The following is a 24,340-nucleotide window of genomic DNA, read 5'->3' on the forward strand; positions in this document are numbered from 1 at the left end:
GAATTTGAACCCAGGTTTCCTGGCCTCGTCTCTTCTTCCCTTGCTTCCTGCTGCCTGGTCCCTGAGTAGTCTCTGATCCTTGACACTCTAGGACCAGGCCCACAGCTCCCAGGGGCACATCTTAATGGGCCTAGTGGGGAGCCAGGCACCTGTCTTCTGGGTCCCACTTTTTGTCACTGCAGCCTCTTTAGGCAGATGGCAGGTTGGTCAGTGCCATGAAGTGGGCAGTAACCTGGGACTCGGTCACCAGCTTGCGTGCCCTTGTTACTGTGCATCCACTTTCTGACTTTAAATCTGTGTTTCTGCTTCCCTGTGGTAAGCGAGACCCTCCTGGGGGCAAGCCCCCTCCAGATAAGAGAGCCAAGGGGCTTCTCCAGGGGGACCTGCTCCCAGGGTCGGTGCAGCTGCTCTGCCACCACACAGGAAGCCCTTCCTGAAAGCTTCCCACACAAGGTCAGTGCTCGGCCCATCTGGCGCAGCACAGGAAGGGAGAAGCCAAATGGCGTTCTGTGTTTTGTTTTTTGTACTGGGCCTGAGTGCAGCAGAGGCTCGCAGGGAGAGGGAGGAGCACAGACTTCACAGTTGGACAGGCTGGGGCTTTCAATTCCAGCCATGCTGTTCGTCTGATGGCTTTGCTTTTTTTCTGAGCCACAGTTTTCACGTCAATAAAATGGGGATGATGATCATAGCATCCATGGGGCAGAGTTGCTAGGAGGTTTGGAGAGTGTCTACAGGATCTGACTCACAGAGCCCAAGTACAGTTGACCTTTGGCAACACTATGCTCTGGGGGGTCCTTTGGGCATCCTGTCTGTGATCAAGACTGGTAATCTGTACATTGATGCTGCAGCTAAGCAAGAACACTTGCTGAGGGTATACAATGCCAAGCACTTTGCTGAGTGTTTTACGGGATGGTCCATTTGCTCCCCATCCTTTGTAAGCCCCGTTTACAGAGGAGGAGTGAGGCTCAGAGATGCTATGCAACCTACAGCATCAGATGCTGGTGAACTTGACCCTGGTTCAGCTCTGTTGCTCCTCCATCTCCAGAGGATGAGCACTTAGGCACTGCAGGTGTGTTCCAGGGATAAGCAGGGTCTGTTAGACAGTGCACTCCTCACTGTTTACCTTCCTCCTTTTGTACCTGTTTGCCCTTCTCATTTGCGTTGCTTCTTCCTCTCACCCTTTCCCTATTTTCTTCTTTGTTAAGTGAAAGAATGAAGCATCAAGTTCAAACATATTATGGTAAAGTTGAGGAAACAGTCTATGGCTATGTAACAAAATGAGAGACTTACACCACAAGCTTTTATTTTATTCGCTTGTAACTGTCTGGCTAGGCAGTTTGGGCTGGGTGCAGCTGGACGGTTCTAGGTCTCTCTGAGTCTCAGGTGGCTGCAGTTGGCAGACAGCGTCTCTGGGGCTGGGTGGCCCAGTGCAGCATCACTCATCTTCCTGGTGGTTGGCAGCCTGTTGGCCAGGGTGCCTCAGTGACCACTTGCTAGGCTCACTTGGGCTTGTTTAAGACAGTGAAAACTGCAGGGCCCCTTGAGGATTCAGCTCAGAAATCATACATCACCTGTGACACATTTTAGTGGTCAAAGCAAGTTAACAAGATCGGTCCAAATGTGTGCATGCTCAGTTGCTTCAGCCGTGTCCGACTCTTTGAGACCTTATGGACTGTAGCCCACCAGGCTCCTCTGTCCATGGGATTCTCTAGGCAAGAATACTGGAATGGGTTGCCATGCCCTCCTCCAGTAGATCTTTCAAACCCAGGGATCGAACCCATGTCTCTTATGTCTCCTGTATTGGTAGGCGGGTTCTTTACCACTAGTACGAACTGAAAAAGTAGATTCCACCTCTTTTAGGGAGAAGTATAAAAACTTGGTGCCCATTTTTAGTCTACGCACTAAGCACAATCCTCTCCCCCAAAGATATCGTTAATATAACTCCCTTTTGTCCTTCAGTCCTTTTATTCTCATTCCATCCTTATTACTTCTGAAAATAATTCCTTACTTCACACCACGCAAAGCTTCATTCACTCACTCAACAAATATTTTATTATGTGCCAGGGTCCCAGAAGTGAACAAAACAAATCCGCTCGAGAGAATCTAATATTCTAGTGGAGGGAGGAGACAAGGCAGAAATAAACAAGCACACAGTGTAGGGCTGTGATGGGCAATAGGTGCTTTGGACAACAGCAGATGAGGGGGTGGGGCTTGTGTGTGAAAGGGTGGAGGGTAATGGGTGGTTCCTATTACATACAGTGACGGTAGACATGAGGTTGACATGAGGTGACATCTGAGCCTGAAGGAAGTGAGGGTGTAAGAAGATCCAAGCAGCGCGAAGATTTCCAGGTAGAACAAACAGCCAGTGCAAAGGCCCTGGGGCTAACATCGAGAGACTCCATTTCTTAAGATCTTAAAGGTAGTTTTAAAAAAACCACTTTACATATTCACGAAAGAACGATAAAAGGAAACTTTTAAAAATCGCAGAACTCTTGCTAAGCGAAAGCATTTTATTCTAGCTGATTTAGTTATAACTGGATTACAGCTTCTCAGAAGGGAACACAGGGTCACCTCCCTGAGCTTCAGGGAGTTCACTTTTCAAAAGGAGAACTTTGTGCCTATCCCGCCTCTCGCCTTGTGGCGAGGACCAAAGTGACACTATGAAAAATGAAAGTTGCTCTGCTTCTGGTTTCGCTTCCAACCGCAAGGTTGCCCGTGATTTTTTTTTTTTTAAAGAACACAAATCAGATATCACTTCCGCTTAAAACCCTCCAAAGGATCCCCTGCTGCCTAAAATATAGAAGATCCAGGCACCTGAGTAAGACTGCGAGGCCCCTAGCCATCTGTATTTCTTACCCAGGCTCCCCCCCACCTCCACTCCCCCACCGTGCTCCAGGCAAAACTTGCTCTTGTCGCAGCTGCCTCCTGTCATCCCCTCGTGAGTCTAAAGCCTCAGCCCCTCGGGGACCCGCGCCTTGCGGGTTCCGGGCCCAGGTCAGCGTCCCGAGGGTGCTCAAGCAGAGGTCCACCTTCCAAGATCAAACCTGGGTACCGCCCAGCACTCGCTCTGACGCCTCTGAACCCGCTCCCTCTCTTCACAGGGTCCTGAACAACGAACCCATTAGGGTGGGCGTGAAGCCTGGAGGGGACCCGGGCCCGCGCGGGCACACGGCGGGGCTCCACACCCGTGCCTCGGCCCCTGGGGCCCGGTTGTGGGGCTGCCGACCGGGGGGGGGGGTTGCCTCCAGAAGGGCCCCTTCTGGGGCTCCGGGCTGGGAAGGGGTGCGAGGGCTCCCCCGTAGTCCGCTCAACTCCGCCGGCCCAGAGCGGCGGCCTCGGGGCGTCTACTTCGCCGGGCGCCGCTCCCGCCCCCAGCCAGGGTTTCCCCCGGGGCCGCGGTTCAGGGCCGCAGCCACGCCCGCGCCCGCCCGCAGCCCGGCTCCGGCGTCCCCCCAGCGCGAGCCCGGGGGACCTAGCCCAGCCGCGCGCTGAGCATGCGCGGGCCGCGGCGCGCATGCGCGGTATTCCCGGGAGGCGGAAACTCGGGGCAGGGACGCGGTCGAGCGCGCGCAGTGGCGGGGGTGGGGCGGGGGCGCGCCTCAGCCGGCCGCCGCGCACGCGCGGCCCGCGCCGACGCAGCACGGCCCCGAGGGCGCGAGCCCGCCGCCGCCGCCGCCGCCGCCGCCGCCGGGCCGGGACCGCTGTGCGCCCGCGGCGTGAGGCGTGGGAGGGAGGGCGGCCCGTCAGCCGCGGCGCCGCCCGGTCGTCGTCCGCTTTCGCCTGCAGGCGCCGCCGCGGTCGGAGTGAGTGAGGGGCCCGGGCGGGGGCCGGGGCGCGGGGCCGACTCGCGGAGCTGCTGGTTGGCAGGGCGGCGGCCCGAGGGTTGAGGGGCCGAGTGGGGCCGGACCGCCCTGTCCCGGCGGCGGGTGCGGCGGGGACCGGCCCCTCCCGCGCCGGCCGAGGCCCCGGGGGCGTGAGGGAAGCTGGGGCATTCCGGCGGGCCGAGGGGTGCGGGGCCCGGAGAGTCTGAGGGTCTCCAGGCCGGAGGCTGGTGGGGGAGGCCGGGGGCTCCGGGAAGCAGGGGCTCTCGGGGTGGGGGGGCGCGAGGATGCCGGGGGTCCGGGGGCTCGGGAGTCTGAGGGTCTGGAGGCCGGGGGCTCGGGGAGGCCGGTCGGCCTCTGCCGGAGCGGGCCGAGGGCCTCCACAACAAAAGGACCGGGAGAGGACTCGGCCGGGGCCGGGCCGGGCGGGCCTCGAGCCCGCGTGCGGGGCGGCCGGCCCGGCCCCGCGGCCCGCGCTCAAGTTTTCTGCCGCCCGGAGCTTTTCCGGCGGCCGCCGTAGACCTGGCCGGGCTCGCTGCGCTTCCCAAGTTTCCTCCTCTTCCCGCCCCAGCCCCCAACTCCGCTGCGAGCTGGCTCTGTCTCTCTCTCCGGGTCCTTCCCTGGCACCCCTTTCTTCCTCAGAGGAGGATGGATGTGTGTGTGTACGTGTACGCTGCTATTAATACTTGGTTTTATTTGACTGCAGCATTTTGTAGCTTAATGCACTAAGGGTAAACGTTTTTTCCTGTTGTTGATGTTGTTTTTTGAGCCATTTCAACAGTGTCTTATTCTTGTTCAGTTAGCCTGCAGCTGGGTTTTGGGCAGTGAGACTAACATAATAGTAATATTGTGGTAATATGGGAACCGCTTGAAATACGGTCAAGTTGAAGGCTCTGTCAGAGTTTGAGAATCTGCACTTATCTGAATCTGCACGACCATCATTGGGATTCTTACTTAGGATGTAAACTTCTTCGTGGTTGGAAAAACAGGCCATCACTGTTAAAGATGAAATACTAGAGCCTTACCCTTAAAACTTTTTGTCAAACGGGTAATGAAAATAAGTCTTTTCTTTGAAATGACGCAGCCAAGCCCTCAGGTTAGTCGAACTGTCTTTTGACAACCTCTGAAAAGTGGGAGGAAAGTGTATGGATGACGTGATTTAAGATTCACAGTAAGTTAGCATTCAGCTTACTTTGGGCTGCAGTCTGGATAATATTTTGGTCCAATTGTGCTGTTCAGTTAATTTTTAAAACCCTGTAGTATTTAAACACATGAAACTTTGAAAGGAAGTTTGTGTTTCAACTTTCAATTCATAAAAATACTGAGACAGTATCTTTATGAGTATACGGTTTCATATTTTTGGCCATCTTTGGAGACGAAAAGCTAGTCAAGTTTACCATTAGCATCTTCTGAACACTCATGTACTAAAGATAAATATTATAGATTCTTCTCTGGAGAATTTTTCAGGTCATTATCAAATAATCCAGTTTAATGATGAGCACCGGAAAATACTGTTTAAAACACATGTTCCCTTTTAAAGGCGCCCGCACATAAGACTTCAGGCAAGGACTGAACAAAAGGACTTGTACATCATTCAGAGGTGATGCATTGAGGAGCAAGTGCTTGGCTAAATAAAGACCCTGAATCCAAAACTTAGTATTTATGAAGCGAGGCAAAGAAGGCTGGCACTCTTACAGGAGCTCTTCTGAGGCTGTGGGTCCCCGCAAGTGAGTAGTTAAGTGTTAGATCAGGGGTGATGTTCCACTAGTGTAATGGTCATAAAGTGTCTGGAGAAGGTGGGATTTAAGAGTAGCAGTAAGGATCAGGAAAATGTTTTAGTGAGTACTGAAAATCGCTCAGTCCTGTCTGACTCTTTGCGACCCCATGGGCTATACAGCCCACGGAATTCTCCAGGCCAGAACGCTGGAGTGGGTAGCCTTTTCCTTCTCTAGGGGATCTTCCCTACCCAGGGATCGAACCCTGGTCTTCTGCATTGTGGGTGGATTTTTTACCAGCTGAGCCACAGGGAAGCCCAAGAGGATTCTTTACCAACTGAGCTATCAGGGGAGCCCAGTTTAGTTTAGTTTTTAACGAAACTCATTTCTGTAACGCTGTGTCCTTTGTTGGAAAGTACAGACATTAATGTTCCAATTCTCAAAACTAGGTTCTTCAGCTACATAACTTTTCTCACTAGAAGGTTGGAGAAACTGTCTAAATAACAAAATTGTATTGTTAGAGCCCACCCCTTTAAGAGAAATACTCGTGAGTTCCCTCAGAAGAAATTACTCTGTTGTATTTTGTGTATACATATATAGTCTGTGATGTAATAAAGTGATATGGATAGTAAAAGAAAACTTTGAAAATTACTATCTTTGCACGTTATTTTGAGTTAGTGAGGTGGGATCTTAGCTCATATCTCTAAAGGTTTTATGGAAACCTTTTTTCATGTACTTTGAGGTGTCTTAATTTTCAAAAAATTATTGTTTTAAGGATAACAAAAGATGCAATTCAAATAGTTAATACAATATATAAATCTTTAACTTTTGAAATAAAACATTTTCAGTTTAGATATATTTTCATCTAGAATAAATCTGGTTTTAAATTTCAGTGGCATGAAAAGTTCTATTATTTTTTATTACTGTAGCTTTATAGTATAGTCTGAAGTCAGGAAACCTGATTGCTTCAAGTCTGTTTTTCTTTCTCAAGATTGCTTTGGCTATTTGAGGTATTTTGTATTTCCATACAGATTTTTAGAATTTTTTGTTGTTGTTCTAAATCTGCAAAAAATGCCATTGGTAAAAAGTTCTGTTATTTTTATCATATTTGTGAAATGAGGTTTTTTTTGGCTAGTAAATCAGAAAAATTTAGTTTCTGAGGTACTTTACTTTGCCTTAATGCTCTAGTTTAAGAACATATTTTCATTAGTTTTCACCTTACTAAAATCCCTTAATTAATTAGCAAGAAATTACTATAGGAATCTTTGAGAATTTTCAATGCTGTCTGTATAGATTATTTAAAATGTTTGCTTGAGAAAGTTTGGGCAAAGGAAATGACCTTATTTAAATTGATAGTATTAAGCTCTAAGAAGTTTATGAATGCATACGAGGCTTCAGATGCTCAGTTGCTCACCCATCCTCAGAAGGACCCTGGGCGAGGGAGAGGAGGGAGAGCAGGTGTGGCTCCCCTCGGGCGCACCTGTGTTTTTCTTGCTCACCCAGCCACATTCGGGAGTTAGGGTTTTGCCCCTTTTTTTCAGTGTTTACTAGTGGATTATTTGAGCCCTTTATTGCTTTTTCTGTCTACTGACATTTTGGCAGATTTTTTTTTTTTTCCCCTTCATTTCATGACTACCAAAAGACAACTCAGTGCAAGAGAAATGAAATTCATGTCTACCAGTTTCTGGTATTAATTTCTAGGAATTCCGCCAAATCTTACCATTCAGAATTGCACAAGTGTGTTTCTGATTGGAAATCAGTAGAGGAACCCCCTCTGTTCATATCTGTAACAATTGCATTTTTTTTTTTTTTGACTAGGCTTGATGGAAATAAAATTCAGATGCACAAATATAGTTAAAATTTCAGTTTAAATAGAATTTTTAGGGAGTTGCCTAGTGGTCTAGTGGTAGGACTCCATGCTTTCACTGCAGAATACTTGGGTTCACTCCCTGGTCAGAGAACTAAGATACTGCAAGCTACATGGTGTGGCCAAAAAAAAAAAAAAAAGGAATATTTTAGCGAAACTGTTAATTGTAGTGTGATTTGTGTAAACACGAATGAAATGATTTATAGACAGAAGTAGGAAATGTTTCCCCAAGTGGCTCCGTCACCACTCTGCAGCAGTTGGAAACCTCAGAGGGAAACGCTAGTGGCATCACCACAAGGACATGAAGGACATGCAGGTTTTTGCTTACAGACTTTGCGTTTCACTGAAGTGGCCCTACCTAAATCTTACTTGTATACCTTGCCATGTACTGTAAACTCATTTTTCAGATCGAAAAGAATGACTTAAGTTATATATTTGAATATTATCCAGTGAGGGGAAGAACATCGCTGGGCACCTGTGCTGGTGCCACGTGTTGTTGGTGGGTGTTACTGCCTTTTTACAGGTGAGTTAAGTACTGGAGAAGCTCTGCCCTGTAAGCTGCACGTGTCAGACGCCGTGTGCCAGGGCTGAGCTGAGTGCTCTAGTGCTCTATCTGCATTATTCCTTGTGAAAACTAGAGCAGTACTTCGGTCTGCATCCTCCCTTTTGCAGATGAAACATGGGAAGCCTAGAGTTACAGTTGCTCACCTTGGGTCTTTGGCCCACATGGGTGGACCCAGCTGGGCCGGACCTGGGGGAATGTGCAGTGTGAGCTCCGGACAGCTTGCCTGCAGCCTCCCTCTCGGGGATAGCAGCAGCCAGTGAAACCCTAACCCGGGCTCCCGCGGTGGGAGTAAATAGTGTGCTAGGGTAATGACCATGTCTGGGAAAGTCCAGGTAATTATATTTTCACTCAAACCTAACATTTTAGATTATGAAGTTCTCATCTGGTCAACATAGTGTTGGTAACCATTTTGATGAATATACCAAGATTGTTTCATTATTTGACATCTGTTTAGAATCAGGTAGATAAAATGTATAATATACAGTGACTGATCCTTCTCATTTGTCAAAGGATGTGTATTAGTAACCTCCATGTTTACAGTTTTTTCATTGGTGACTTTTTTCGGAGGGTGGGTGTTGTTTGAAAACAGTTTTGTGGGAAGCAGGGGGTATGTAAGGGAAAAACAAGTTGCATGTTTCTCACACAGGTGTGAGCCCCTTGTGGTAATCCTAGTATTTATAATCTCTGACACATTGCTGCTCTATAAATGTTTCTGAAATGAATGTGCTCATTCTCACCAACTTAGAATTTTCCATTCTTCTTTTAAGAGTCGGCACATATTCTGCTCCTTTATTTGGGGCTTGTGAACCAAAACCAAGGCTTGGAAGAACCTAAGCTGTCATGTCTGTGGGCTCTCTGTGCCTGGAATCTCTCTTCTGCCTCCATTGTCTATGCTGAAAGTCCTGTAGCTTGGATTCTGCTGTGAACCATGGTGCTCGTGTCTACTGGTGACCAAAGCACCATGTATTTGTCTCTGCTGGCCTGAAGGAAGAGCTTACAGTTTTACACGTTATATTTAGTGGCTTGTGTGTCTTCTCATGAGAATTTAAGCACCACGAAGGCAGAAACTTGGTTTTACACACTGTTGGGTTACCAGTGCCTAGCACAGTACTTACTGAGTAGAACTGAAACTTGTTAATGGTTGTGTATTTGTGTTAGTCACTCAGTTGTGTCCGACTCTTTGCGACCCCGTGGGCTATACCTTGCCAGGCTTCTCTGTCCATGGAATTCTGCAGGCAAGAATGCTGGAGTGGGTTGCCATTTGATTCTTCAGGAGATCTTCCCATCCTAGGGATCAAACCTGGGTCTTCCACATTGCAGGCGGATTCTTTACCACTGAGCCACCCGGGTTGGAGGACAGCTATTACATCAGCCAGTTGTCTGTGGCTTTGCTTGCCTTGGTGAAGGACCCCTCTTTAAAACCATGTAAAACTTGATACTAGGGAAGAATTGGATTATCTTTGTTTTCACTTCTGTCTGCTTTATTTTAGATTACTGCTGTCATCATACTTGGACTAGGGAAAACATACTGCTCTTCCCCTTTATGATTTTGAAGTGTTCTTTTCTAGAAACTGATCCTGTATTAATTGATCTTGTGTTCATTAGGAGGCATCCTAAGTTCTGCAGACACAGAAGACTACTCACGGTGACACAAAATGAGTGGGGTTTATAGAAGCTTCTTGATTACTGGTCCAGAAGCTCTAGTGTGTCTTTTACTAATCAGCTGGATTCATTGGCTGCCGTACAAGAGTTTTACATTATGCCCTGAAACCATTTTTAAAAACCCATTTCCTGTTGCTGCATGCCAGTTATACTGTATGCCAGCTTTTCCTTGCCATGACAGGTCCCTTACCTTTCAGTCATTTGGGGTGTCAACATTTGGGCAGCAAAGAGTAGTTTGTTCTGCTTTATCAAGTTCCCCCTTAGTCTTGCTGTACTGTGTGGGGAAACACACACTTGCACAGTCTGGGGAGCTCCAGGTTGTTGGCAGTGGTTCTCAGGGTCGTCCCAGGTTAGAAGTGCAGAGGCTCCAGCCTGACTTCTGACCCACTGACTCCGGCCCTTGGGGCGGGGCTGGCTGTCAGCTCCAACTTGCTGTGCTTTTGGTGCATGCTGTTTGTGAAGCACTGCTTTAGAGGGCTTAAGAGGAACACAAGTTGTAGCAGGCAAACATAAGTCATAAATGGCAGAGGTATGTATGAGTATGGTCTCTTTGACCTCTTCAGATTTGCAAGATTAACAAGATTGTCTTCTGATCAGTACTCTTAAATATGTTTTTGGAGCCTTGAGAAGACCTCATAGTTCCTTCTGTGCAGAGATTTTGAAGGTTTCCTGCTGAGCCTACTCAGTTCTTTTGAATCCTGGTGTGGATTTTAAATGAACAATCTCATGTTGCAGTAGCAGTTTGTATGGCTCCCGGACTTGTGCCTTTTGGCAAATAGCAGGAGAGTGTGTGCATGTGAGTGTGAAGGCACACATTCCCTGGTGGTTTTCTTTTGATGCTGAAGAATTGGCTAGCTTATGCTAGAGTCAGGGTGATTGCCAAGTCTTGCGGTGACTGATGAAGTGGTATTGTGTGAATTGATTCTATGCCTAGCATTACATTCATACCTGAATTTCATAAATTTGGTTTTGCCTCTCCTCTTTTTTCTTGAGAGGCAGACTGAGTAAAAGTTAGTGTACCATGGTGGGATCGACCATGGGCCTTGTGCAGAGTTAGATGCATGTGTTGGTAAACAGCATATTGTCAGCTTGGGAAGAAGGATCCTGTGTTGTCTTTTCCTCGTGCTACGTGGTCGGTCAGTAATTGTGTAATGATGGAAGGAGGGTCCCTCCTGCTGGGGTCCTGGAATGAGTTAGTCACCCAGACTAAACCAAGTAGCTCTGTTGTGGGGGCTTTGTGGGAATGGGGTCTGTAACTGTGAAAGTTGTTACAAAGGTAGGAAGCAGTTGTCAAAGGCAGATGGAATTAAATGTAATCTCAGAACACTGAGAAGGTTGTTTGCATGTCAGTTCTGCCCCCGTCCCCGATCTTTCAGTCAGCTCTGCAGCTCCATGAAGGCAAAAATAATAGAAATGAGCTGGTGGAGAGAGCTCTTTGGAACAATCTCTGTCTCCTTAAAATTGGCCAAGTGAAGTTAAAGTTCTCGTTAGTAGTCTCCTATTAATGTGACTCTAGTTAAATGTACAGCTGCCCCCTCCTGGGTGTCCGAGGGGCTGGGACCAGGACCTTCCTCGGATACCAGGTCCCTTGGGTGCTCAAGTCCCTTACATACAACTCTGCACACCGTCCTGTGTACTTTATAAACATCTCTAGATGACTTACAGTACCTGGCACAATGGGATGCTGTGTAAATCGCTGCCAGTTTCCCCGTTTGGAACTTTCTGGGCTTTTCCCCAGTGTTTTCAGTCTCACGTGGAGGACCTGAGGTTGTGGAGGGCTGACTGCCCTCATGCATGCCTGGCCGAGAGCAGCTTCTCAGTGGGTGTCCGTGGATGGCCCTCCTGGGCCCTTGGGCAGCCTCCCCTGTGATGACAGTGTGGGCTCCTGCCGGCTCCCCTGACCACCTCTCCTGGTGGTTTCCGCAGTATTGCCGCCTTGTGGTTTTAAACAGCCTTTTCCTGTTATAATGAGGTTACACATCTTTCTATACATTTACCGGCCATTTGGATTCGCTGTTTTGTGAAGTGCTGGTATTTTTATATTAGTTTTTAAAAATTTATTCAACAAACACATGAAAAGATGCTCAACATCACTCATTATTAGAGAAATGCAAATCAAAACCACAATGAGGTACCATTACACGCCAGTCAGGATGGCTGCTATCCAAAAGTCTACAAGCAATAAATGCTGGAGAGGGTGTGGAGAAAAGGGAACCCTCTTACACTGTTGGTGGGAATGCAAACTAGTACAGCCACTATGGAAAACAGTGTGGAGATTTCTTAAAAAACTGGAAATAGAACTGCCATATGACCTAGCAATACCACTTCTGGGCATACACACTGAGGAAACCAGATCTGAAAGAGACACGTGCACCCCAATGTTCATCGCAGCACTGTTTATAATAGCCAGGACATGGAAGCAACCTAGATGCCCATCAGCAGATGAATGGATAAGGAAGCTGTGGTACATATACACCATGGAATATTACTCAGCCATTAAAAAGAATTCATTTGAACCAGTCCTAATGAGATGGATGAAGCTGGAGCCCCTTATACAGAGTGAAGTAAGCCAGAAAGATAAAGAACATTACAGCATACTAACACATATATATGGAATTTAGAAAGATGGTAGCGATCACCCTATATGCAAAACAGAAAAAGAGACACAGAGATACAGAACAGACTTTTGAACTCTGTGGGAGAATGTGAGGGTGGGATATTTCAAAAGAACAGCATGTATACTATCTATGGTGAAACAGATCACCAGCCCAGGTGGGATGCATGAGACAAGTGCTCGGGCCTGGTGCACTGGGAAGACCTAGAGGAATCGGGTGGAGAGGGAGGTGGGAGCGGGGATCGGGATGGGGAATACGTGTAAATCCATGGCTGATTCATATCAATGTATGACAAAACCCAAAAAAAAAAAAGGAAATTAAAAAAAAAATAAATAAATAAAATAATTCCAATATTAAAAAAAAATTTATTCGTAGACTTATTTATATGTTCAGGACACAGGTCCTTTGTTGGATATATATTTTGCCACTTTCTTTTCCCACTTTATCGTGCAGTTTTACTGACACAGTGGATTTTCTTTCTTTTTGTCTTTTGAATGAAGGGAAGTTCTTTTTACTTTTATTTTTTGGCTGCACCACATGACTTGTGGAATCTTAGTTCCCCAACCAGGACTTGAACCCCGGCCCTTGGCATTGAAATCGCAGAGTCCTAACTACTGGACTGCTGGGAAAGTCCTGAGACATTCGTAAGTTTAATGTGGTTCAGTTTATTACTGGGAATTATACTTAATTCCCAGTGATAAAGTTAAAGTAGGAGTCTTCAGTTTAATTTTAAAAACTTTGTGGAAGTTTTCAGATACATGCAAAAACAATGTTGTAATGAACTCTCATTACAATGGTCTTCATTAAGATTGTTAACTCGATCAGTGGTACTGGTTTACATTTAAAAGACATGAAGGAACTTGCTTTGAACATATATGCTTATATTGGCCAGATATCATGGCTCTTGCTGAAATGTGACATATTTCACATTATTTCACATATTTCACTTATGACACATTTCTTTTGGGATGGGAAGGGATCAGGTGTCACTGTACAGCTTTTTAAAGTCGGTGATGCTCAGAGGCATCTAATAGTCCTAACCAGCTGGGTGTTAAGCAAGGCCATGGATCTGTCCACAGCCTCAGAACCTGCGCCGGAAAGGCCCTTCCTTGTTTCTTCCCTCCCTCCCTTTCTCTCTCTCTCTTTCTGTTTTTCTTGTACTTGAGTCAAAATAAACGTCGCTTGCTTTGCAGTGTTTGTTTAATGCTCCTGATAGCAGTATGTCTTTTTTTTTTAAACTTAGTCATTAGGATGAAGCAGCATGAAACTTTAATAGAATAAAACTCATCAGAGAAATGCGCTTAGTATGTTAGTCCTTTTTAGGAGATGATTTTGTTAAACATTGAAGAGATACAGAAGAACATGTGTGAGATGTGAGTAAGTTGTAGACCAAGAGTGTTCTGACCTCCCAGAGAAAGGTGCCCAAGGCCACAGAGGTGCCGGCCAGCTCCGGCATAAAAGCCTGAGGTAGGGAACATGTAGGCTTTGAGGGCACCTAGGGCTTCTGTCTGTGCCCAGGACTCGGCCCTCCTATTGCGGTGCAAAAGCAGCCGTGAACTCTGGGCAAAGGGATGAGTTGTCTGTGTTCCAATACAGTTTTATTTCTGGACTCTAAAATTTGAATTTCACGTAATTTCACATGCAAGAAAATGTTATTACTCTTTTTTTAAAATTTAAGTTTACTTTTGGCTGTGCTGGGTTTTTGTTGCTGTGCAGGTTTTTCTGTTGTGGAGCATGGGCTCTAGAGAACAGGCTCAGTGGTGTGACTCTTGGGCTCTAGAGAACAGGCTCAGTGGTGTGACTCTTGGGCTCTAGAGAACAGGCTCAGTGGTGTGACTCTTGGGCTCTAGAGAACAGGCTCAGTGGTGTGACTCTTGGGCTCTAGAGAACAGGCTCAGTGGTGTGACTCTTGGGCTCTAGAGAACAGGCTCAGTGGTGTGACTCTTGGGCTCTAGAAAACAGGCTCAGTGGTGTGACTCTTGGGCTCTAGGGAAGAGGCTCAGTGGTGTGACTCTTGGGCTCTAGAGAACAGGCTCAGTGGTGTGACTCTTGGGCTCTAGAGAACAGGCTCAGTGGTGTGACTCTTGGGCTCTAGAGAACAGGCTCAGTGGTGTGACTCTTGGGCTCTAGAAAACAGGCTCAGTGGTGTGACTCTTGGGCTCCAGAGAACAGGCTCAGTGGTGTGACTCTTGGGCTCCAGGGAACAGGCTCAGTGGTGTGACTCTTGGGCTCTAGGGCTCAGGCTCAGTGGTGTGACTCTTGGGCTCTAGAGAACAGGCTCAGTGGTGTGACTCTTGGGCTCTAGGGAACAGGCTCAGTGGTGTGACTCTTGGGCTCTGGGGAACAGGCTCAGTGGTGTGACTCTTGGGCTCTAGGGAAGAGGCTCAGTGGTGTGACTCTTGGGCTCTAGGGAACAAGCTCAGTGGTGTGACTCTTGGGCTCTAGAGAACAGGCTCAGTGGTGTGACTCTTGGGCTCTGGGGAACAGGCTCAGTGGTGTGACTCTTGGGCTCTGGGCAACAGGCTCAGTGGTGTGACTCTTGGGCTCTAGAGAACAGGCTCAAGTGGTGTGACTCCTGGGCTTATTTGCTCTGAAGTATGTGGGATCTTCCTGAATCAGGGATTGAACCCCAGTCTTCTGCATTGGCAGACAGATTCTTTACCACTGAGCTACCTTGGAAGCCCCTATTATTATTTTAATAATTTATTTAATCATACGCAGTTAAAAACAGTTCTGAACTCATGGGCTGTACAAAAACAAACAATGGGGCCACCCTGGTTTAGAGAAGAAAGCCAGCCAGGCAGCTGTGGGCCAGCTGCAACAATGGAGAATCCCCTTCTGCCCGGAGCCCACCTGTTCCCTACCATGGCCCTCCTCTTACTTTGTGAAGCCTATGTAGCCATCTTCCTTCAGCCCCCTGAGCTACCACCTCCTTCTTCAAGCCCTGATATCATTTTTATTTTACTCACCTTTATTTTCTTTGTCACTTGACTGTGACAGAAAATCTGAGAGCAAACTGTTCACTACTGTATCCCCAACATTTAAAACAGTGGTCACTGAATGAATGTTGCACTTATCATTTCTTTTTGTTAGTTTTGTCTGTGTTGAACTCTCTACTAGGGAATCACACTACATTTGTTTTTCTGCGACTGGCCTTCTTTCCACTCAGCACTGTGGTTGAGACCTGTTGGAGGGCTGTACGTGGTCAGTGTTGGTTCACTTTCTCGGTTGTGTAATCTGGTCTCCAGTTGATGGGCATTTGGATTGTTTCCAGCCTTGCTGCTGCCCACGTGCGTGGATGTCTCGCTTGCCCACGTGGGGTGCGATGCCGGTTCTGGCTGGCCAGCCTTCAGCTTGCCTGCTTCCTGCCAGATTGTTCTCAGGGTACCCTGCCAACTCGCATCCCACTGATGCAGGGAAGTGACTCCTGGCTGCTCTGCGTTCTTGCCAGTGCACTGTAGTTGATTCTGTCTGTTTTCTTCAGTGTTGCCATTCTGGTAGTTATGTAATAGTATCTGTTTGTGGCTTTACATTGAATTTCTCTTAGTACTAATTAGGTTAATAATCTTTTAATATATTGGTTATATCTCTTTCTTATGAAGAGAAGTCATTGGCCTGATTTTCTTCTTATGTTTTTCTTATTGACTAGTAGCTGTTTTCTATGTGTGGATTACTATCCTTTGTCATTGTAAGCTGTGAATATTTTTTTCCAGTTTGTGGTTTATCTTTTTACTTTTGAGATGTCTTGGAACTAAAGTTCTTAATTTTAACATCGTTGACTTTATCAGTCTTTTTCTTTATTAGTTTTTTTGTCTTATTTAAGGAATATTTCTTTATTGAAGGATTACAGTTTGATATGAGATATTTTTATTATTTATTCATAAAGCATGTATTGTTCCATTCAGTAAATATGTTTGATATTTAGGTGTTTTTTCTTTTTTTGGCCATGCCACACAGCTTGTGGGATGTTGGCTCCTCCACCAAGGATGCAGCCTGGGCCCTTGGCAGTGAAAGTGCCAAGTCCTAGCTACTGGACCACCAGGGAAGTCCCTGTGTTTTCTGACTTCCATAAAGATTCCTTTGATGACTCATAATTTATTTTAGTGTTTGATAAACTCCAAATGAATGAATATTCTTTGATATACCTTGTTGTGACATCTCTAAAATGGGAATGTAGTAAGAAAATGTGTTCTGTCTGGAACTATGTCTTTAAATTAATGTTATCTTTAATAGACCCGTGTGTGCACTCAGTTACTTCAGTCGCGTCTGACTCTCTGCGACCCCGTGGACTGTAGCCTGCCAGGCTTCTCTGTCCATGGGATTCTCCAGGCATGAACACTTGTGTGGTTGCCATGTCCTCCTCCAGGGGGGTCTTCCCCACCCAGGGATCAAACCTGTGTCTCCTGTCTCCCACTGGCGACACCTGGGAAGCCCCAATTCCTAGTTCAGTTTGGCTGTGTCTTGACCCTAACTCTCAAACTTGTGGACACTTAGGTACATCTCACTTCTGCCTTTGGAAACACTTGTTTTATTTCCAGCCTGAAGTCGAGGTGTTAATGCACGTTATCAGCTCTTGGACTCTGAAGCTTGAGGACAGGTGACTGCCTGACTGCCAGTTTGTTTCAGCTTAGCCGACTGGCAGGGGTTCCTGCTGTGCCTGCAGCTGCTTCCTTTCAGTGGCATTTGTTAATTAAGCTGTTTAATTTTACCTTCTCAAGACTGAAAAAGAGAAAAGGAAGAAAATTTTAGTTTGTGGTTATAGCAGTGTCTTTTAGCCAAGTGCTTACTTTGGGTATTCATTTCATTTTTGTTTACAAAAAGTAGCAGTGACTTGAAAAGTATCAAAATTAAATAATAGGTCAGAAGTTAAATTTTATTCCTCCCCTGACGTCTCAGGTATTGCCATTTGAGGGGTTTAGGCATCATGTAGAGAGGCAGCTCTTTTAACAGGAGTCTCTCATCTGGGAAGCAGAAGGCCTGGGTTCAAATGTTACCCCTCTGCCTTTTGTCTTGTGACTTTTGACAAGTTGTTTAGTTTCTCAGAGTCTCAATTTTCAGATAGCTCTTGTCTATAAAGTCTAGTGTTTATAATCTCTGCCTTTGAGGGTATGTGTACATACCTTTGTAAAGTGCAGGCAACTGTCAAGTGCCAGGATCAGGGTCTTTTTCAGACTTACATGGTGCTGGGTTACCACAGACCTAGCCTTTCGCACTTACATGTTTCCCTGGCTTGTTCTTGAACTGGTCAGGTGAGTTCATTTGTTTGTTTAGCATTTGTGAACCCCTGCCTTGCGCCTAGTGCAGCACTGGTGATGCAGGTGCGGGGGCGGGGGGGGCTCAGGTCAGTCAGTGACGGTCACTGCTCTTGCTCCGAGGGCCGAGGACGTGGCCCTAGTGCGGGTCAGGCTCTGGTGTTGGTGGACTTTCTCTGTTCAAGGCCAGGCCGTAGACGCCTCAGGCTTTGCAGGCCGCAGATGGCCTGCCACATATTTCTTGAATTTTCCTCTTTAGCCCTTTACAAAGGTAAAAAATACAGTTTTAGCACAGGGGACCTTACGAAACCTGGCTGTGGGCTAGATGCAGTGGCCTCTGCAGCTTCTGACTGTCTGAAGGGATCTGTAGGAGTTCAGTGGGAAGTGGGAAGCAGGAGCGCCCTGTGCAGAGGCGTGGAGGTGTGAGGGCCGGGGTGGGTGGTGGGGCTGTTCCTGTTGGATCTGGAGCTCAGCACCGGCTGGGGAGGAGCGCTGTGAGCTCGGTGTGGTAGGCAGGATGTTTGCACTTGCCTCTGATCCAGAGCAGATGTGTGGGGCGGGAGGAGGCTGGGACGGGATGAGTGCAGCGGCCCTACAGAGATGTGCTCTGGAGGGGAGGCAGGAAGCACGCGCCTGTCACTCAGGAAATGGCTGCCCGTCTACAGCCCTACCACCCTGAATGCGCCAGATCTCATCTGATCTCGGAAGCTAAGCAGGGTCGGGCCTGGTTAATACTTGGATGGGAGGAGATGGCTGCCCGGTGGCTCAGAAGGGAACCGGCAGAGCGCAGGGTTCAGTTTCACAGTCTGCGCTCCTTTAATCATATAATGATGTTGTACAAATAAATGAGGAAAGTCTCGATTCAGGGTGCAGCTGAGGAGCTGGAGAGAAGGGGGTGATTTGAAGCCGTTTTCCTGTTAGTCTCTGGGTCCCGACCAGGCACATGATGTGGCCTGGCGGTGAGAGGGGTCCCAGCTAACTCCTCTGAGGTGACCTGCTCCTGAAGCCCTGTTTGCTCTGAAATACAAGCAACCATGGTTGCTTTGAGGAGGAAACATTCTTTCCTGGGTCCTGAGGCCCAGAAATTAAGTTGTCGGCATAATTGTGTGTTTTTCCTTGTGGAGAGAACTTCAGGGCTCTTGTGGGATTGCTAGCAGGGAGCCCAGCACCCAGGGGAGCCACTCCTTAATAGATTGTATACGTCTGGCGCTCTGCAAAGGTTTAGGCTGATCATTCGAATCATGGGTTTACTGTCCATGGAATACATCCCAGACTGCCAGGTAAACCCCAAACGCATGCAGTCCCTCCTAAATGGAGCCATCTCAACTGGCTATTAAAATGTTTCCCCTACCTCTCCTCCCTTCCAGAGACAAATATCAAGGCATACATTTGGTGCATAGGAGGCCAACCAGGTGTGTGGGGCTCTGACAGGCACAGAATGTTTTCAGCTCGCTATTGTAAGGTAGGCAGAGCTGAAGTTTACAGTTAGGCTTCTCTTCATAGTCACATGCCTGTGAGAGGTGGGCACGTGTCCCTTTTAAGTAGGATTTGCCATTACCAAAATTGAGGGTAGTTTTTCCTAGGAATGTGTGTCCTCAGGCCCAGCTAAACTGAGGCGGCCTCATCAGGCAGGAGGTGCCAGGGTGCAGAGGTGACTTCCCGGGAGCTGTGCGTGGCCAGGGCCTTTCCTCGGGCGAAGTTCACCCTTGACTCGGTGAAGCCTAATTATCCCTAGACAAGTTAATTATTTCTGTCATGACTAGGGAGTTCAAGAAATTACTGCTTTTGGGGAGATGATATATGTTGCAACCACACGCAGTATAATTTACTACAAAACTAAAAAATCAGAATTTCTACCCCTAAGTGAAGATGTCTCCAGAAGTGTGTCACACTTGACACCTGTCCTAATGTTTTCCTTCGGAACTTGAATAAAGATCAGGAGTCATGCTGGGAGGCAGCTCATTTTTAGAGTCAGAATTTTAAAATATTTTGGCAGGTTGTAATAAAGTGCTAAAATCAATAAGGTAAAATTAAAATTTATCAGGAATAAATGTAAAATGATAGACTTAAATCAAAAAGAAAATCAACTGAGAAAGTTGAGGGTGGGTGAAATATGTCCTAACTGTTCTGTGTGCAGAAGATGGGGTGGTGGGGGATGTTGGTTGACTAAAACCAGGATTGTCAAGCTTTTATGTGAATGGGCACATAGGAAGTAGTTTAATTTTTTCAGACTAATAGACAAAATCAAGGATATTATGTACATACTTCTATAACAAGAGAGAACACAGAATTTTTTTCTTGGACAGAATCCAAATTATAACTGAGCATGATTTTTTATGATATCGGTCCCCTGATGAGAGAATGGGATTCTCTTTCAGGGGAAGAAGGAGGAGGGGGTAACACTTCTCTTAATTGGAGTTTTAAAGCTAGTGCTGCCTGTCATCAGAGTCAGTCACACGTTTGTCTCCTAATGCTGATCTACCAAGGAGGTATTTCATTTTTGAAAATGTGTTTATGCCGATCGGTACTCTCAGATCCTGATATCCATGCAGGAGTATATCATTTTAATTGAACATATTCATTGCTTGGAAGGCATTTATAGAATTCTCTTAGGTTCTTCTTGATATTTGCCTTTTAGCGTGTCGTCGTATTGCAGATTAATCACTTCCAGTTGATGGTTGGGGGGGGGGGCCTCAACTGCATAGTTAAATGGATTTTGAAATATGTAAATTTTCATTACACTTGCATCAAGGCTCAAAAAATGCTGCTGGAACTGTAGCTTAAACTCAGAAAATATATCTGCTGTGAATTTGTGTGGGAATGGAAATCTCACTTCTCAACTTTTGGTAGCTTGGGGAGTGTGTAAAGAAGCGTGGTGTTCCTTGTGATTCAGACGTTGGCTGTCATTGAAATGACTTTACTGCAGTAGAAGGGCCTCATATAAGCAGTCTTGGAATTTTAAGTTGGGTTCATTAAGAAATATTATCAAGTCTTTCGTGCATGCTAGGTAGCTTCAATTGTGTCCAACTCTGTGACTCCATGGCCTGTAGCCTGCCAGGCTTCTCTGTGCATGGGATTTTCCAGGCAAGAATACTGGAGTGTATTGCTGTGCCCTCCAGGGGATCTTCCTGACGCAGACATAGCATGTCTCTTATGTTTCCTGCATTAGCAGGTGAGTTCTTTACCACTAGCACCACCTTGGAAGCCCGTAGCCAGTCTTTCAGTTCAGTTCAGTCGCTCAGTCGTGTCTGCCTCTTTGCAACCCCATGAATCACAGCACGCCAGGCCTCCCTGTCCATCACCAACTCCCGAAGTTTATTCAAACTCATGTCCATCGAGTCGGTGATGCCATCCAGCCATCTTATCCTCTGTCGTCCCCTTCTCCTCCTGCCCCCAATCCCTCCCAGCATCAGGGTCTTTTCCAATGAGTCACCTCTTCACATGAGGTGGCCAAAGTATTGGAGTTTCAGCTTCAGCATCAGTCCTTCCAGTGAACACTCAGGACTGATCTTTAGGATGGACTGGTTGGATCTCCTTGCGGCCCAAGGGACTCTCAAGAGTCTTCTCCAGCACCACAGTTCAAAAGCATTGATTTTTCAGCGCTCAGCTTTCTTCACAGTCCAACTCTCACATCCATACATGACCACTGGAAAAACCATAGCCTTGACTAGACGGACCTTTGTTGGTAAAGTAATGTCTCTCGCTTTTTAATATGTTATCTAGGTTGGTCATAACTTTCCTTCCAAGGAGTAAACGTCTTTTAATTTCATGGCTGCAATCACCATCTGTAGTGATTTGGAGCCCCCCAAAATTAAGTCTGACACTGTTTCCACTATTTCCCCATCTATTTGCCATGAAGTGATGGGACCAGATGCCATGATCTTAGTATTCTGAATGTTGAGCTTTAAGCCAACTTTTTCACTCTCCTCTTTCACTTTCATCGTGAGGCTTTTTAGTTCCTCTTCACTTTCTGCCATAGGGGTGGTATCATCTGCATATCTGAGGTTATTGGTATTTCTCCCAGCAATCTTGTTTCCAGCTTGTGCTTCTTCCAGCCCAGCGTTTCTCATGATGTACTCTGCATATAAGTTAAACGAGCAGGGTGACAATATACAGCCTTGACGTACTCCTTTTCCTCTTTGGAACCAGTCCGTTATTCCATGTCCAGTTCTAACTGTTGCTTCCTGACCTGCATATAGGTTTCTCAAGAGGCAGGTCAGGTGGTCTGGTATGCCCATTTCTTTCAGAATTTTCCACAGTTTATTGTGATCCACACAGTCAAAGGCTTTGGCATAGTCAGTAAAGCAGAAATAGATGTTTTTCTGGAACTCTCTTGCTTTTTCGATGATCCAGTGGATGTTGGCAATTTGATCTCTGGTTCTTCTGCCTTATCTAAAACCAGCTTGAACATCTGAAAGTTCATGGTTCTTGTATTGCTGAAACCTGGCTTGGAGAATTTTGAGCATTACTTTATTAGTGTGTGAGATGAGTGCAATTGTGCAGTACTTTGAGCATTCTTTGGCATTGCCTTTCTTTGGGATTGGAATGAAAACTGACCTTTTCCAGTCCTGTGGCCCCTGCTGAGTTTTCCAAATTTGCTGGCATATTGAGTGAAGCACTTTCACAGCATCATCTTTCAGGATTTGAAATAGCTCAACTGGAATTCCATCACCTCCACTAGCTTTGTAGTGATGCTTTCTAAGGCCCACTTGACTTCACATTCCAGGATGTCTGGCTCTAGATGAGTGATCACACCATTGTGATTATCTGGGTTGTGAAGATCTTTTTTGTACAGTTCTTCTGTGTATTCTTGCCACCTTTTCTTAATATCTTCTGCTTCTGTTGGGTCCATACCATTTCTGTCCTTGATTGAACCCATCTTTGCATGAAATGTTCCCTTGGTATCTCTCATTTTCTTGAAGAGATCTCTAGTCTTTCCCATTCTGTTGTTTTCCTCTATTTCTTTGCATTGATCGCTGAGGAAGGTTTTCTTATCTCTCCTTGCTGTTCTTTGGAACTCTGCATTCAAATGGGAATATCTTTTCTTTTCTCCTTTGCTTTTCGCTTGTCTTCTTTTCACAGCTATTTGTTTAGTTAAAGCTAATTTCATTGACTACAGTGTTCAGTAATAGTAGTAGTCGATGGAGGGTCTTTTTCAGAGCAATTTCAGTCATGCTTCTGAGGTCAACAAGTCACAACAAAACCTACCCCAAACTGCTAAACTGCTGTGTGGAAGGAAAGGCAGAATATTTCAGTGAACTTTGCTGTTGATGCTGCTGGTTCAGCAACATGCAAGAGATTAGAAAACTTTACACAGAATACCTGCTGATGAAGAACCCAGTGAATAACTGTAGTTTAAATAACCATGTTTAAATGCTTTAAACATCTTAACGTTTTCACTATCTTTGTAAATTTGTCCAGCCAACCCTTTTCCTGCTTCCCATGTATTTTCAGTCAGCATTTGTATTCTACTTCAGGTAATACTACATTTAGTGTTTTCTCCAGTTCTTTGAAAATTTTCTCACCTGTAGTCCACGTACATTTTTCTTGAAAGCCAGTTCCTCAGGACCATCGACTCCTTGAATAACATCTGTTGACAAGCAGCCAAGGAGAGCCCCCCAGAGTCGTTTGCCATGTTCTGTGACTGACTGTTGATGCTGTTCCCTGCACCCTCAACTCTGAGCATCTGTTCTTACTGATAGTCCTGAGTAGGTTTTTTCTCAACACCTTTCTTTGGCCGTGCAAACATCAGTGTAAACTGAGGGACCGTCTAGGATTGTGAGCAGAGGTGTGGTGTGTCTGACTGAGATGCCAAGTCACCTACTGTGTTGAGAACAAGCGCTGGGGTGGCTGGGGCAGGTGCAGGGGTCCTCTGTTCCGTGGATGCTTCTGCTCGGCTGAGTGATGACGCAGCTCAGGTCGGCATGGTGCTGGTGGCCGTGACGCTAAGGGCAGTTTCTGGGCATGTTTTGTAGGAAAAGCTGACAAGATTGGGTGGGGAGTGTGGGAGGAAGAGTCAGGGGTGATGTCCACTGTTTGTGGCCTTGCCCATTGGAAGGAGGGGCTCTCATGAATGGAGAGGACCGTGCACAGGAGGTTCATGAGGGAAGATCAGGCCTGAGCTCTGTTGGGCATTTTGTGCAGTTCCCTTGGGCAATCCTTGGCTTCTCTGAGCAGGCTTGCAGCTGGTCCCAGATCTGGTATATCTGTCAGGGTTTGGTCAGGAACGCAGAAGGCACTCTAGATGCTTTTTCTGCATAGGAATTAGAATCTGTCACTTGTGTTGGAAGGGCTGGCAGGGTTGAAGGTCGGGGAAGCAGCCCTCACACTGGGTGCGTCCCCGGGCTCCTCTGGGCTCAGCGGCGACGTGGACAGGTGGCGCTGCTGCCCGCTGCTCTCACTGCTTTGAAGCAGGTGGTTCCTGGGGTCTCTCTCTGGGGCAGCTGAAATTCTCCTTGGAAGGCACCTGAGGTCTTGGCTGCCACATCAACCTGCAGTTATGCTCCTGCCCACAGCTGCCTCTTGGGAGTACTTTTCTCCTTCATCTTATCAGTCTTGCACGAGTTTTCTCCAGCCCTAAATTGGGGCAGGAAGCAGTTCTGGCTTCTCTGTGGTGTTGGGATGCAGAGTGAGACAGCATCAGTCCAGGACGACAGCCAGGCAGCGGTTCTGAGCTAGAAACACACATTGTAGAGCTGTTAGCAGGAGACAGCACTTCCGTTGAGCTCGCCTGGGAGGTAAGCTCGGCCAGGAGGAGAAAGGACAGAGCCTTGGGGGCTCTAGTATGGACTGGTTAGAGAGAGCAGGGGCCATCTGAGTGTTGAGAAGAAAGTGGGGCAGTCT

At 46.7% G+C, this 24,340-nt stretch overlaps 1 protein-coding gene across 4 annotated transcripts in view; it reads left to right on the forward strand.

Annotated features, from left to right (window-relative positions):
• The first annotated feature begins 3,685 nt into the window (after positions 1-3,685).
• The window catches only part of PTK2 (protein tyrosine kinase 2), a 207,804-nt gene continuing 187,149 nt past the window's right edge, over positions 3,686-24,340 (forward strand). For all 4 annotated transcript variants that reach the window (XM_061123123.1, XM_061123121.1, XM_061123124.1 and 1 more), the window contains exon 1: positions 3,686-3,803. The gene's annotated coding sequence lies outside the window, so the exon portion shown is untranslated. The remainder of the gene's footprint in view (positions 3,804-24,340) is intronic.

Source organism: Dama dama, chromosome 21, assembly GCF_033118175.1.
Source record: "Dama dama isolate Ldn47 chromosome 21, ASM3311817v1, whole genome shotgun sequence".
Lineage (NCBI taxonomy): Eukaryota > Metazoa > Chordata > Mammalia > Artiodactyla > Cervidae > Dama > Dama dama.